At 47.5% G+C, this 12,779-nt stretch overlaps 2 protein-coding genes across 2 annotated transcripts in view; one reads left to right on the top strand and one right to left on the bottom strand.

Moving 5' to 3' along the window:
- Positions 1-12,779, bottom strand: part of FBXL13 (F-box and leucine rich repeat protein 13) — a 1,406,730-nt gene that overhangs the window by 951,132 nt on the left and 442,819 nt on the right. The gene's annotated exons all lie outside the window — the stretch shown is intronic.
- LRRC17 (leucine rich repeat containing 17) overlaps positions 1-12,779 on the top strand; it is a 290,549-nt gene that overhangs the window by 256,419 nt on the left and 21,351 nt on the right. The gene's annotated exons all lie outside the window — the stretch shown is intronic.

Below are 12,779 nucleotides of genomic sequence, written 5' to 3'. Positions count from 1 at the left end.
ATTAACACGCCAATTCAGCCATGGCGTCGTCACCCGTCAGGAATGGAGGTGATGCAGCAGCGGCTGCGGCTACCCCGGTCGTACCCGTCTCACATCTACGTCCCCCGGAACCACTGACTTTGGTGGCGGGTGGAAGCATGGGCCCCCGGTGGCAGGAATGGCTAGAGGACTTTGAAGACTACCTAGAGGGGTCGAAAGTTACAGGAGACAGAGACAAACTAATTGCACTCCGCAATTTGGTCGGCAAAGAGATCGGGAAAGTCATCAAAGAACTACTGACGGACGACAAAGGGACCTATGATAAGGTGCGTGATGCACTCAACAGAAAGTTTGTGCACAAAAGAAATGTGGACTATGAAAGGTACGTGTTTCATCAAGCGAGCCAGGACAAAGATGAAATGATGAGCACGTTCATCGCACGTCTGCGCCGCCTGTCGCAGTACTGCAACTTTGACTACTTTTCAACAGAAGATGCCATCCGACTGAGAGTCATTGAGGGCTGTCATTCAGAGACCCTTCGCAGGTGCCTATTATGGAAGAGTCATAATCTCGACGAGATTGAGGAGATGACAAGAGTATATGACCAGGCGGAAGAACACGCCAAGAACATGGAGACAGGCCGGGGCGATCGGAAGGAACAGGCATACTGGACGCAAAGCACCAGCGGTCGGAGAAGATCAGGTGACCACCAGAGAAGGTCTCGTCCAGTGTCCCGACGTGGTCATCAAAGTCACCGACGACACGAATCCAGAAGAAGAGAAAGGAAAACGGACTACAACAAAAAGCCTGAACGTCCACAGAAATGTTATAGATGTGGGTATGATTTCCCACACACAGACTCCTGTCCCGCGATGGGCCAACAGTGTCGAAAATGTGGGCGCATGAATCATTTTGAAGTAATGTGCAGAGTCTTCAACAAGGAGAGAAGGAGTGAGACAACCAGATCCCGACCGGAAGGAAAGCGACACTACGCGAAAGCCGTGCAACACCGAGCACCGTCGTCGTCCGGGTCATCACACTCCAGCAAAGAATCACACAGATCCCAATGGACCAGAAGGTCATCGTCGAGAGAGTTGAGGTCAAACTCGAGAGAAACGACGTACACAGATGAATACATATCCATGGTAGCCGACCTAGATCACTTAAAAAAGTACCCTTCGTTAGACATTAAAGTGGGGACTCATGCCACCAAATTTGTACTTGACAGTGGGGCATCACTCAACTACATGCCCGCGACTGAATACAGGAAGATGAAGCCGCCTCCGGCCTTGAGCCCCGCATATGTTAGGGTGTTCACCTGGATGGCAAGAAAACCACTCCCCTGTCTGGGCAAGTTTGCAACAACACTCAAACATGAATCCACTGCAGTATCGGCATACATTCATGTCATTGAAGGACCAGAGGCTGACTGCCTCCTCAGCCTGCCCACAGCAGAGAGACTTAGACTAGTAGAAATACTATATCGAGTGCATGATAACCCAGACATTGTCCGAAAATTCCCAAAACTGTTCAGCGGGCTTGGCAAGATGAACAAGTGCCTAATTCGATTACACATAAATGATCAGGTGTGCCCCATTGCTCAACACCCAAGGAGAGTACCTTTCCACCTTCAGCAAGCAGTGGAGGACGAGATTCAGGAACTGCTCCAGGCAGACATCATTGGAAAAACAGATGGCCCTACACCATGGGTATCACCATGTCACGAAGCCGAGCTCCCTGACCTAGATGAGCTTCCTGATTCGGACGGACGGGGTGTCCTTGCTAACGTTTCTTCCTTTCCACCCCGTCCGCAGGATCCTTTGGACATTTCCTGGATTTCCCCGGCTCTGCCTCAGGGACGTGCATCTCTGTATACAGCCTCTATGACGCTAGGGGCATGTTCTACAGCGATCGCCCAATCAGGTGAGAAGACGTCATCTGACACTGACCAATCAGCGGAGCTGGGGGCGTTTAAGGAAGCCCCGTCTTGGACTGTCGGCGCGGAACCTTCGGAACGCCAGCCGAAGCACGAGGAGGACGCCACGGAAGAAGACGGAGGAACTGTCGTGGAACCGCTGCTAGGACCCCTGGAGCTGAGTGACGACAAGCCAGGAGGCCAACGATACCACGAGCCGCCCGCCACCCTTCCAGGGGAGAAGTGTGGCTCCACAAGGTACGGGGGCGTTTTCAAGGGTTGTTCAAATCACGGGGTGGGACGGGGTAGCCTGAGGGTGGTCACTATCGTCGTATCTTGCCGGCCGTCTACACTCCCAGACTGCTAGAGTTGGTGGTAGCACCCTGGTGAACCCTCACTACCCTACCCTCCTCTCATCTGTTGTATAGGTCGACCCCAGCTCCTAACATGGCTGTTTTTCTTTTCCTTTTCCCCGAGTGCATCTCTGGACCTGTGGCCACCTCCAGCTGCCTCAAGACTGGAACCGAAGACCTCGGAAGTTTCCCCAACGGAGAGACTCCTCGTGTATTGTTTATATTCCCCCAGGACACTGTTCTCTAAATCCTTTTTGAACCTACCTCGGTGTTGTCAAACCGAATAAAGTGGTTAAAGACAGACTCCTACTCGTGGCGATTCTCATTCTCCCGACCCCGTTCCCCACACACCAGTAGTGATCGTTCCCAAGAAAGGCACCCCTGAGAAAGTAAGGCTATGCGTGGACATGAGGCTTCCCAACACAGCCATAGAACGAGAAAGACATCCAGGGCCAAACCTGAGCGACATGATAGCGGCACTAAATGGGGCCCTAGTATTCTCGAAACTAGACCTCAACAAGGGTTACCATCAGCTCGAGTTGCACGAGAAATCAAGATACATCACAACGTTTGCAACCCACCCGGGCCTCTTCCGTTACAAAAGACTAAACTTCGGAATCTCCTCAGAAGCCGAAATATTCCAGGAAGTCATACGCCAAACCATCAGGCACATCCCGAACTCACTAAATTACAGTGATGACATACTGGTTTATGGCTCTAACGCCCAAGAACATGACCAAGCCCTAGATCGAGTGTGCCATGCTCTCCTAGAGGCGAACTTAACGTTGAACAAAGACAAGTGTGAATTTCACCAATCCACTCTCAAGTTCTTTGGTCATGTATTTTCAGGGGCAGGAATGAAGCCCGACCCCGAGAAAGTCACCACTCTCAACACCACCAAAAGTCCTCAGGATGTCAGCGAATTTGAATTTGAATTTAAAAATATTTATATGGCGCTCTTCTACCACGCGGTTTCTTGGCGCTTTTGGACTGCAAGGGGTGACAGGAGCAGAGAGGGATCAGACCTTGTAGGCTTGGGAAAAAAGCAGAGTTTTGAGACCCTTCCGAAACTCGATGTAGGAGGATGTCATCCGAAGTTCCGTCGGAAGGGAGTTCCAGAACGCAGGAGCGAGAACTGCAAATTTGGTTCCTCCGGCCTTTTTCTTACGGAAACGGGGGGTAGTTAGCAGGGCCTGGTTGGTGGATCGAAGCTCTCTACCAGGTATATAAGGTTTGATGGCGGAGCAAATAAACTCCGGGGCGGTGCCCATTTTGGCCTAGAAGGTGGTACAGCCAAGTTTAAACAAGGCTCGCTCTTTCACCGGCAGCCAGTGCAATGCCTGCATTAAGGGGGTAACCCGATGGAATTTTGGCAGACCGTGGATCAGGTGAGCTGCCTGATTCTGCACTAGCTGCAAACGATATTCGATCATTTTTAGGAATGGCCAGCTACTGCTCCAGGTACATCAAGGACTACGCAACCATTAGCCACCCACTTCGTGCTCTCACGAAACAAGGACAACCATTCGAGTGGAGCCCTCAGTGTGAGAGAGCCTCCCAAGAGATCAAACAGGCAGTAGAATCAGCGGACAATCTGGCCTATTTCAACACCAAGCGGAAAACAGAAATAACAGTAGAGGCCAGTCCCGTGGGTCTGGGAGCCATTCTAGCCCAATATGATAATGACACGGAACAGCGCCACATTGTGGCTTATGCCAGCCGCAGCCAGTCTGACACCGAAAAGGCCTACTCCCAGCCCGAAAAGGAAAGCCTGGCGGTAGTGTGGGCCTGTGAACATTTTCATGTGTTTGTCTTCGGCAAGCATTTCACCATGATCACCGACCACCAGGCCCTGGTCACCATCTTTGGCAACCCCAAAGCCAAGATGCCGCCTCGCATTGAAAGGTGGGGTCTGAGACTGCAAGAGTACACGTTCACCATCATTCACAAACCCGGGAAGGGTGAGAATCCAGCGGACTAGATGTCCAGCAACCCGCAGGCATCTCATGAGTCATGTCCCTCGATAGCTGAGGAATATATCCACTTCGTGGTAGACGTAGCCCGACCACCGGCAGTCCCCATAGACGCCATCAAAGATGCGACGGTGCAAGACAATCTCCTGCAAAAGGTAATGCGCCGGTTGCACATGCACCGCACCATTGGAGACATGAGAGCGAGGGCGAAGCAAGCGATCCTCAAATACACCAAGAAATGCAAGCCTTCCGACACGTCAGTGACGAGCTGTCAACCACCTCAGAGGGGCTCCTACTGAGGGACCATCGGATCGTAATTCCGAGACAGCTACGGCAAGGGGTAATCAACCTCGCACATGAGGGCCATCGTGGAGTAGTTGCCACCAAGAGAGCTTTGCGAGAGAGAGTGTGGTTCCCGCAACTAGATCAAATGGTTGAGCTCACCTTGAAAGACTGTCCTCAATGTCAGCTGGTAAGATCCGGAGAACCTCCAGCTCCTCTTCAAATGACTCCATTACCAGAAGGGGTATGGCAGGAACTGGCCATGGACTGCTATGGACCCCTCCAATCAGGCCGGTATGTGGTGGCCATCATCAATGAATATTCAAGATTCCCGATAGCTCGGTTTGTGCCCTCCACAAATGCGTCCAGCACAATTGCCAAGCTGGATGAGGTGTTTGCTGCGTGGGGAGTTCCATGAATTTGCGAAGCATCTAAACTTTTGACACCGAAAGGTCACGCCGTTGTGGCCGTAAGCCAATGGCACCATTGAAAGATTTATGGCCACACTCGAAAACTTTCCAGCAGGCCACGCTCGAGAAAAGGGACTTGCAAACAGCTCAAAATGAAGTGCTGAGAGCATACAGGACCACCCCACATGCCACTACTGGGAAGTGTCCTGCCACCCTCATGCTCGGGCGACCTATCAGGACAAGGATCCCGACGTGGGAAGGAGCTCTTGCACCGGTGTCCCCGACTCGCACCCATCAAGAGACAGCGAGAACTGATCAAGCGGAGAAAAGCAGGATGAAGACATATGCAGACGCAAGAAGGCGCGCAAAGTCTCCCTCTCTCCAGACAGGGGATTGGGTACTAGTGAAACAGGAGCAGACCAAGAAGACAGACTGTCGATTCAAGAATGAGCCCCTGTCTATCACTCAGCAGAAAGGTACCATGATCACTGCTGAGTCCGGGCAAAGAAGGATTACTCGAAACGTGTCTCATTTTCAGAAGTGCACACCAGGCCTGAAAGAAGCACTTGAAAGGGACACGGCACCACGTGATGGTAGTGGACTAAGTCAATCCAGTCCCATTCCGAGATGTGAAAGGCCACCGGAAGGTGCGCCTATAGACTCTGGACCATGTCTCAGACCACGACGAGACATACTCAAGTCAAAAAGACTAATTGAGGAAATGGACTAGACATAACTCCAATTTCGTTGTTTCTTTGTTAATAAGGGGGGAGATGTAATGTTGTATGCAGTCTAGTAGTTGGGATGGGAGGAGTTTCGGGGTTGAGGGAAGAGGAGGGGCAACGACAGGAAAGGGGCAGTTAGAGTAGGGACAGGGTCAAGACCAGAAGCAGAAATAAAGCTCTTCTAAATATATACTTTATCAGTCGTCATTGCTGCCACGACATGACAACCAGTTGTAAAAGAGCAACGGTATTTACAGTACTGTTTGAGAAAACAACTAGGCTGCCATAACTTGCAAGTTAATGGCAGCGAGAATACTGAAAGGCCTTTTTCGTTTTCATCCTCAAATAATTTAATTCCTGGAAAGCTCCAACATGCAGAGAGCCAGGTGGCATGTGTATTTTTTAGGTCTCACCTAGCGGCGAAGCTGCTCGCTAGCGAGATCTATTGTCGCCGACTTGCTTTGCGATGCGGGGCAGGATAGGTGCAAGCGCTTGAAAGACATCAGCTGTGAAAGCGTATGGCGGCGTTAGCTGAAGTGGCAGGACAGGATGTTACCTGCGTGTGCACATGGCGACCGGACAGCCCATGTGCACGCTCACGGCGTCTCTTTCAGACAGCTGAGGTGCACATGCAGCTTTCCTTGTCTTCTCTGGTGATCTCAGCACTTTTGCGCGCTCCCCCACGCTTTCTACTGTATTCATAGATCCCCTTTAAGAGGTCTGAGTTAGATCCTAGGGAAGAGACTGATAGGAAGGCCCATAAGGAATAGCCAGTTTTCTTTCATCCTAGGACCAGAATGGAATGGGCTGTGGCACTGTGGGAGATGTGGATGGTCTTGGGTTCAAGATTGTTTAGAAGAGAACTCTATCATTCCAGATTTTCACATAGCCAGTTCAACCACAGCCCAAACTCTTGCTGCAGCTCTTAGTAAGTTACTAGCCTGAAAGATTGAGAAAACACAGCCTTCGGTTGGAATTCCAGGTCCAGTGTCTTCCACTGAAGTATGGGTAAAAGGACCCCTCATGAAAGAAAATTCGGTCAAATGTATTGATGTTCTGGTTGTTAAAAGCATTTGCAATCTGCAACTCTACTTTTGCAACCCAAAAACGTATTTTGCAAACTGACCTTTATATGTACTTCTAGAAGAATTGGACTGGGTCACAGTCTGACCAACCTATTTATTGTGACTCACTCAGATTGCTCACAATCACAGCAATGGTCAGACCACTAGTCTTGTGACTGCTTTCCACTTCCCTTATAGGATAGCTTTTTTTTGCAAAAACTATTTTTATTGAATTTAATATCTGTACCGGATCAAATATATGCTGAAAAAAGAAAGAGCTCATTTTGATGAGCCAAAGCGGAGTCACCACACAAGTAGGTTCCGAGCACCATCTTATAAAGAATGAACATGGCAAAAGAACAGGAACAGGACACACACTTGAACGACTAGAGCGCGCCCTGTAATAACAACACCCCACACCCCTAACCCTGGCAACGGACTTCACAGACCAGAATCTTAAGGTATTTATGTATCATAAATTGCTTGTACGCATCTGAGTCTACCCACTAACCCCTGCCTAATAAGGGAGTAGACTCTACTTTAGTTAGTCAAATATCATCAAGGATCTCAATCTAAGCAGACCAGTTGTCTCCCTGCTCTTCCCTTGAATGTGCTTCAAACCCAGCATCCACGCAGCCAGATAGTTGGCCATGTCCTCTTTGACATGTGCACACTGGCGTAACAAACCTTGAGGGGGCCTCCCTGCAAGGCAGCTCGGGGGCGCCCCTCCGGGCTCAATCAGGAGCCCTGCAGCCAGAGTGCTGTGCTGATGGGGCCCTCTGGAGCTTGAGGCCCACCCGCACCGCAGGGGGTGCGGGGCCTGTGTTACGCCCCTGCATGTGCAGATATCCTTTATGCAGCAATGTTTTCCAGATTTTTCTGCACCACGGCGACCTCGCTGAGCTGACAAGCACCTTTCACTGTCTTGCAATTGTCACTTTAGCAAATAATAACAATTGAAAGACTAGCAGCCTGATTCATCATTGTTAAATCCGGTCGCAAAGGGCCAGATTCTGAGAATCTGGCCCTTTGCGAGCGGTGTTTTTGCATTTGGGATTCATCATCCCAAATGCAAAAATCGCTATTTCAGAATTCGCATATTTGCGAGGAATAGCATTTAAGGAATGTCTATTAGAGATTCCTTAAATGCTATTCTTGAAACATTATTAAATTGCGAATTCGCAAAAATTTCCCGCTATTTACCTCGAGGTCAAACCTCGTGGTAAATAGCGGAAACTTAGAAAAATGCATTTAAATGCATTTTTCCAAGTTTCATGTTACACACACACACATGTCCTTGGGACATGTGTGTGCGCAACACCAATGTAGCATACATTTCAGGGGTGCTACAGGGTGTCCTTTGGACACCCCTGCACCCTTGAAATCGCAATTTCAATATGCGAATCGCTAATTGCGATTCGCACATTGAAATGTCTTGCCATTCATTCCTATGGGCCTTTGGGCCCATAGGAATGAATGGGGAGATATTCCTTAATTGCGATTAGCAATTTGCTAATCGCAATTAAGGAATAATTAGAAATCGCAATTTATTTAGCGATTTCTTGATGAATAGCATTTTGCTATTCCTTAATAGCGATTCCTTAATAATCGCTATTAAGGAATAGCAAATACTCACCTTGATGAATCAGGCTGTAGGTTCCATAGGGTTACTTCTTCCCATGCTGGGGGACTCTTCCCCTAAATAGTAGTGACTGCATTGGCCTGTAAAGTGAACCCAGTAATAGATTTTGTGGAGGCTAACTCCTCTTTCCAACAGGTAGCTACATTCAGGCAAGCACATCAAGTGTTGATGTGTAGTTGGGTCTCCCCGCTCCACAGCTCTGCATTATCTGTCTGATGATCCATGGAAACTTGTCTGTGGCTTATTAAGAGTCATGCACCACCCACCACAATGTTCCTAGAGGATTCTCTATGTTGAATAGAAGGACTATAATATATTTACATATGTATACACATTATAGTCAAATGACATAATTGGTGATATTGATGAGATGACACTGGGTTCTATCTTACATCGCACTACATTCTGTCAAAGTCAAAAAGAGAGGAAATAGTAGAACAACCAAGATATGGTGTTCTCTTTTTGTCGACGTTTGACTGCCACATACTAATGCAGTTACCCTTGCACCATAGTGCACATGTGTGTGCATTTTCTAATGCATAAGAGTTTGTACTCTCTGGTACAATAACCGTCGGCCAACGGCCGTCGCGAGCACTACCTCCGTGTGCTGCGCATGTCCGTTGGCCGATGCGTCCCCGCCCACTGATGAAAACTGCCACGTTAACGTGTAGCTTGATGACTTACTCAGTCATCAAGTTGAGCACAAGTAGTTAAGCCTCTAGACCTGTTCGTAGATTAAAACCTTCTGTCTTTTAGGAAACAGCCACTGTCTCAAGCTAAATGGTCATTTGCTTTCCACTTTTCAGAGATACAATTCTCAATAAACCTATTCTCCAATAACAATCTATATAACTTGTGCCAGTACTCTGCTGCTAATAGCAAAGCTTGTTGCACTTTTTCCCACATGTCAGGATGGTACAGTGTAGTGCCACCAAGAGCACATACAGGCAACTGAGACCTGACAGGGTAGGTTATGCTTGGTAAAGGGTTGAGCCATCTGTACAAGTGTCCCTTTTGCCTTGACTCTCGTGTTTTCATGTTTTATGACAGGTCTACCACCAGTTCAGTGGTGTTTTTTGTTCACTCTTCGCTGTATCCTTTAATGGGAGTAACATTGGAATGCCTTTGTGCAGCTTCTTCCTGGTCTTAGCTGTTAATCTCAGTAGTGTACGTTAAAGTTGCACCCATGAGTGGCATTTCGGCTTCATTGAATAAAAGTGGCTGGCAGAACTGCTAGGGGCAGACTGTGATTTTCAGTTCGTTTGAGACCTAGCTGTTATTTATTTGCTGAGAAGTACTACTTGCACCGCGAAGTAATGAGCAGTAGATAACAAAAGTGGAAAGTTTTTACTTAACTTTCTAAAGGTGATTGTCATCCCTTTTGCAGGCTTGCCTGCAGTCTACTTTTCAGGCACTTTGTGAAGGGAGTTTCCAAGGAGTTCCATGTGGGTTGAGTTTCCATTTCTTTTCCACGATATAACAGACGGAAGTGAACATGTCTTCAGCTGTCAAATTCACATTTTCAGTGCTTTTAGACCTAGTTTTGGAGTTAATTTCACATGTATTCAAGAGTCACTAACAGAGAGTGTCACATACTTTTCTCTGGCTTAAACTACTGTTTCTGCTCATGTCATGTGCAGTAGGTAACAAAGGCGGTAAGTGAGTTTTCACCCCACATTGAGGTGATACCCACCCCTCTGGCAAGCCTAGCATCAGCCTACATTCGGGCCCTTTGTGAAAGGAGTTGCTTAAGGGTTCCATGTAGGTTGAGCTTCAATTTCTTTCAATTTAGGCACCTTGATGCCTTCGGGTTATTGTTTGCGCGATATAAATTTTATTCAAATCAAAATCAAATCAAATCTTTCTCATAGTGTAAAAGATGAAAGTGAGCGTGCCTTCAGATGTGAAATTTTAGAGCTACCTCACTGCCTTTAGGCTTATGTGGGTGGCCACTGTTTGGTCAGACAGAGGTGTTAGGAAACAAGGGCAAGTTACTTCCATTTGTCTTTGCCTTTTGCTAGGCTACTTTCTCCAGTCACCATTCATGGATACAACACGTTAAGCCTCTAAAACGTTTTACAATTTAAAGGCTTCCTCCTTTTGTTACTCACAACTGTCTGTAGCTATATCATCATTTCATCCGCACTTTTTAGAGCGACAACTATCCCTACACCTACCCTGCTACAGCTGTATTCGAGGTACCAGTACTCCACAACTAAAAGCCACACTTGTTGCACTTTTTACACCACCATGTGAGGATGACGTTTTGGAGTACCACATTCACCATATACTGTGACCTCACAAGATGGGTTATACTTGAAAAAGGGTTTGGGTAGTTGTACAAGAGCCTTTTGGTTTGACGGTGCTGAGTTTTCTTGTCTTATCACATGTTTCTAGACACTTAAGGTTATTTGTTACTTACTCTCCGTAGTAGCATCATGTTTTTTTCACCTTAAATAAGCAATATGTGGTTAAAGAAACCTTTATATTCTAATTGAACTTGAATACAAAAGCACTTATTAAACTGCAGTTATCTTCCTTACTCACTTAATAGTGAACCCTCCCACACTACTGTACACTATTTTCTTTGGCAAACAAGTAAGCACATGTCAAGTGCTTGCTCCCAGTTAAAAGTTCATCATGCATACTCTGCTCCACAGCAGGCTCGAAGTACTACTGTCTTTGGACACCATCTTATTCTGGTAATGACTTTACACCAATAACCGCAAACTCCATAGTTTGCAGTCCCTGTTTTTCTATCACAATTAAGAAAAGGAATGTCAGTTACTTGTTACCTAACGCCCTGTTGTTCCTCACTAAGAGCAACCATTGAGGAAGCTAGGAGATATACTGAATGTTTGTCTCTTCAAAGGACATACTCTTCCAGCACATTTGTCTTTCTGCTGCAGACATCTTCTGTGCTTTACACTAGGATGCCACCTTCATGGTTTACATCTGGATTGTGGGGTAATGATGTGGGCTTGTAACCATGTGAAAAAATGTAGCATTGACAAACATCAAGGGTTTCCTAAACTGGACATTACTTGATGTGCCACAGAGGAATGAACTGGTATCAGCTACTACCTATGATTGAAAGCATTTAGAAGTGTTATAGCATGATGGTACACTGTGGATGAAATGATTTGGGCACAATCATTCAAATGAAGGAAACCTTGGGAGAGCTGATGAATTACTTTCTCTTCCCTGCCATTGTCTATTCCAATATTTGTAAAAGGGAAAATGGTAGTGGCATAACCAATTATGTCCCAAAAAAGAGTAATCTCTGTAATTTCTACTATAATTACATCCATGTCGACATGCCTTTTATCTCTAGACGAGACGGATTTCATTTCACTGCAGAATGGAACAGGATCTTCCTGAACAACTTAAAGGAATGTATCTAGTTCTAGCTCTAAGTGCACACAGCGCACTATTAACACCAAGGCTCTTGTCCGAGCCACCCCTTTCTCACTATTAGACATTTGTTTCTTTGAGTTTAATTTTTTTTAATTTTTAGTTATAGGTACTGGCAAATACCAATGTTGACCCTTATTTTCTGGGGTAGCTCCTTCCCGGTATCATGGGCATCCTGTAGTGTCAAACATCATATCAGCCCAATCCTGCTCCAAACCTCCCTGCACCCCTTCCCTGGCATGAATGATCAAGTGCCTGGGAGCGGACAAACCCTCCTGCACACAGTCTTTAGACAGGGCCTGCAGCCTTCTCCTGTGTGCTCGACGGTGCAAAGAAGGGATTTGTACAACCCACCTGAGGATTGCCAATCCCTGTTGTGCATGGTCTTTGGTCGTGCGGAGCTTGGCCCAGGGAATGCGCCATTCCCCCATGGGATACCAAGCCCTTACTGCTCATAGCATTTTTAGGTTTCGCCTGGCGAACAGCTGCGCAGCAGCGTTTCGCGCAGGCGTAATCTTTTGAGAATAGTCTGGGGCTTTGTTCCGCCTCTCTGTTCCATTGGCTAGCTCCATAAATGGAGGCTAGCCATTGGAACAGAGATGCGTCACTCATTCCCCGAGCAGATTTGTGGGCGTCCCGGCGATTTTTACTCATCCCGCCCATTTTCGTGCGTCATGCTGCTGTGGGCGGTTGTTTTTTTTTTTTCTTCGAAGGTTGTTTTTGGTAATTTCTCCAGGCCGACCGCCGCCGGAAGAAGTCCAGGTGAGTGCCCCCTCTCTCAAGCTGTCCGTGTGCCCGTTCCCGCCCCCACCACCCCCCCTCCCGCTGTCCGTGTCTCTGGCCTCTGGGCTCCCCAGTCTACTTATCGCTTGACACGGATGATCTGGTCTCGCATGGGTTTGATGTCCTGGAAGCTCTGCTGGTTCACCATGCTGTAAAACCAAGATGAAGCCCTGGCCATTTTTTATGTACAGGTCGCGCATGGAGGCGAACTGCTAGGTACCAGCCTTGTCCACGATTTC

The sequence above is a fragment of the Lissotriton vulgaris genome, chromosome 1_1 (assembly GCF_964263255.1).
Source record: "Lissotriton vulgaris chromosome 1_1, aLisVul1.2, whole genome shotgun sequence".
Taxonomy (NCBI): Eukaryota; Metazoa; Chordata; class Amphibia; order Caudata; family Salamandridae; genus Lissotriton; species Lissotriton vulgaris.
The sequence above is the reverse complement of the archived record's forward strand: the minus strand, read 5'-3'. Positions and strand labels throughout refer to the sequence as shown.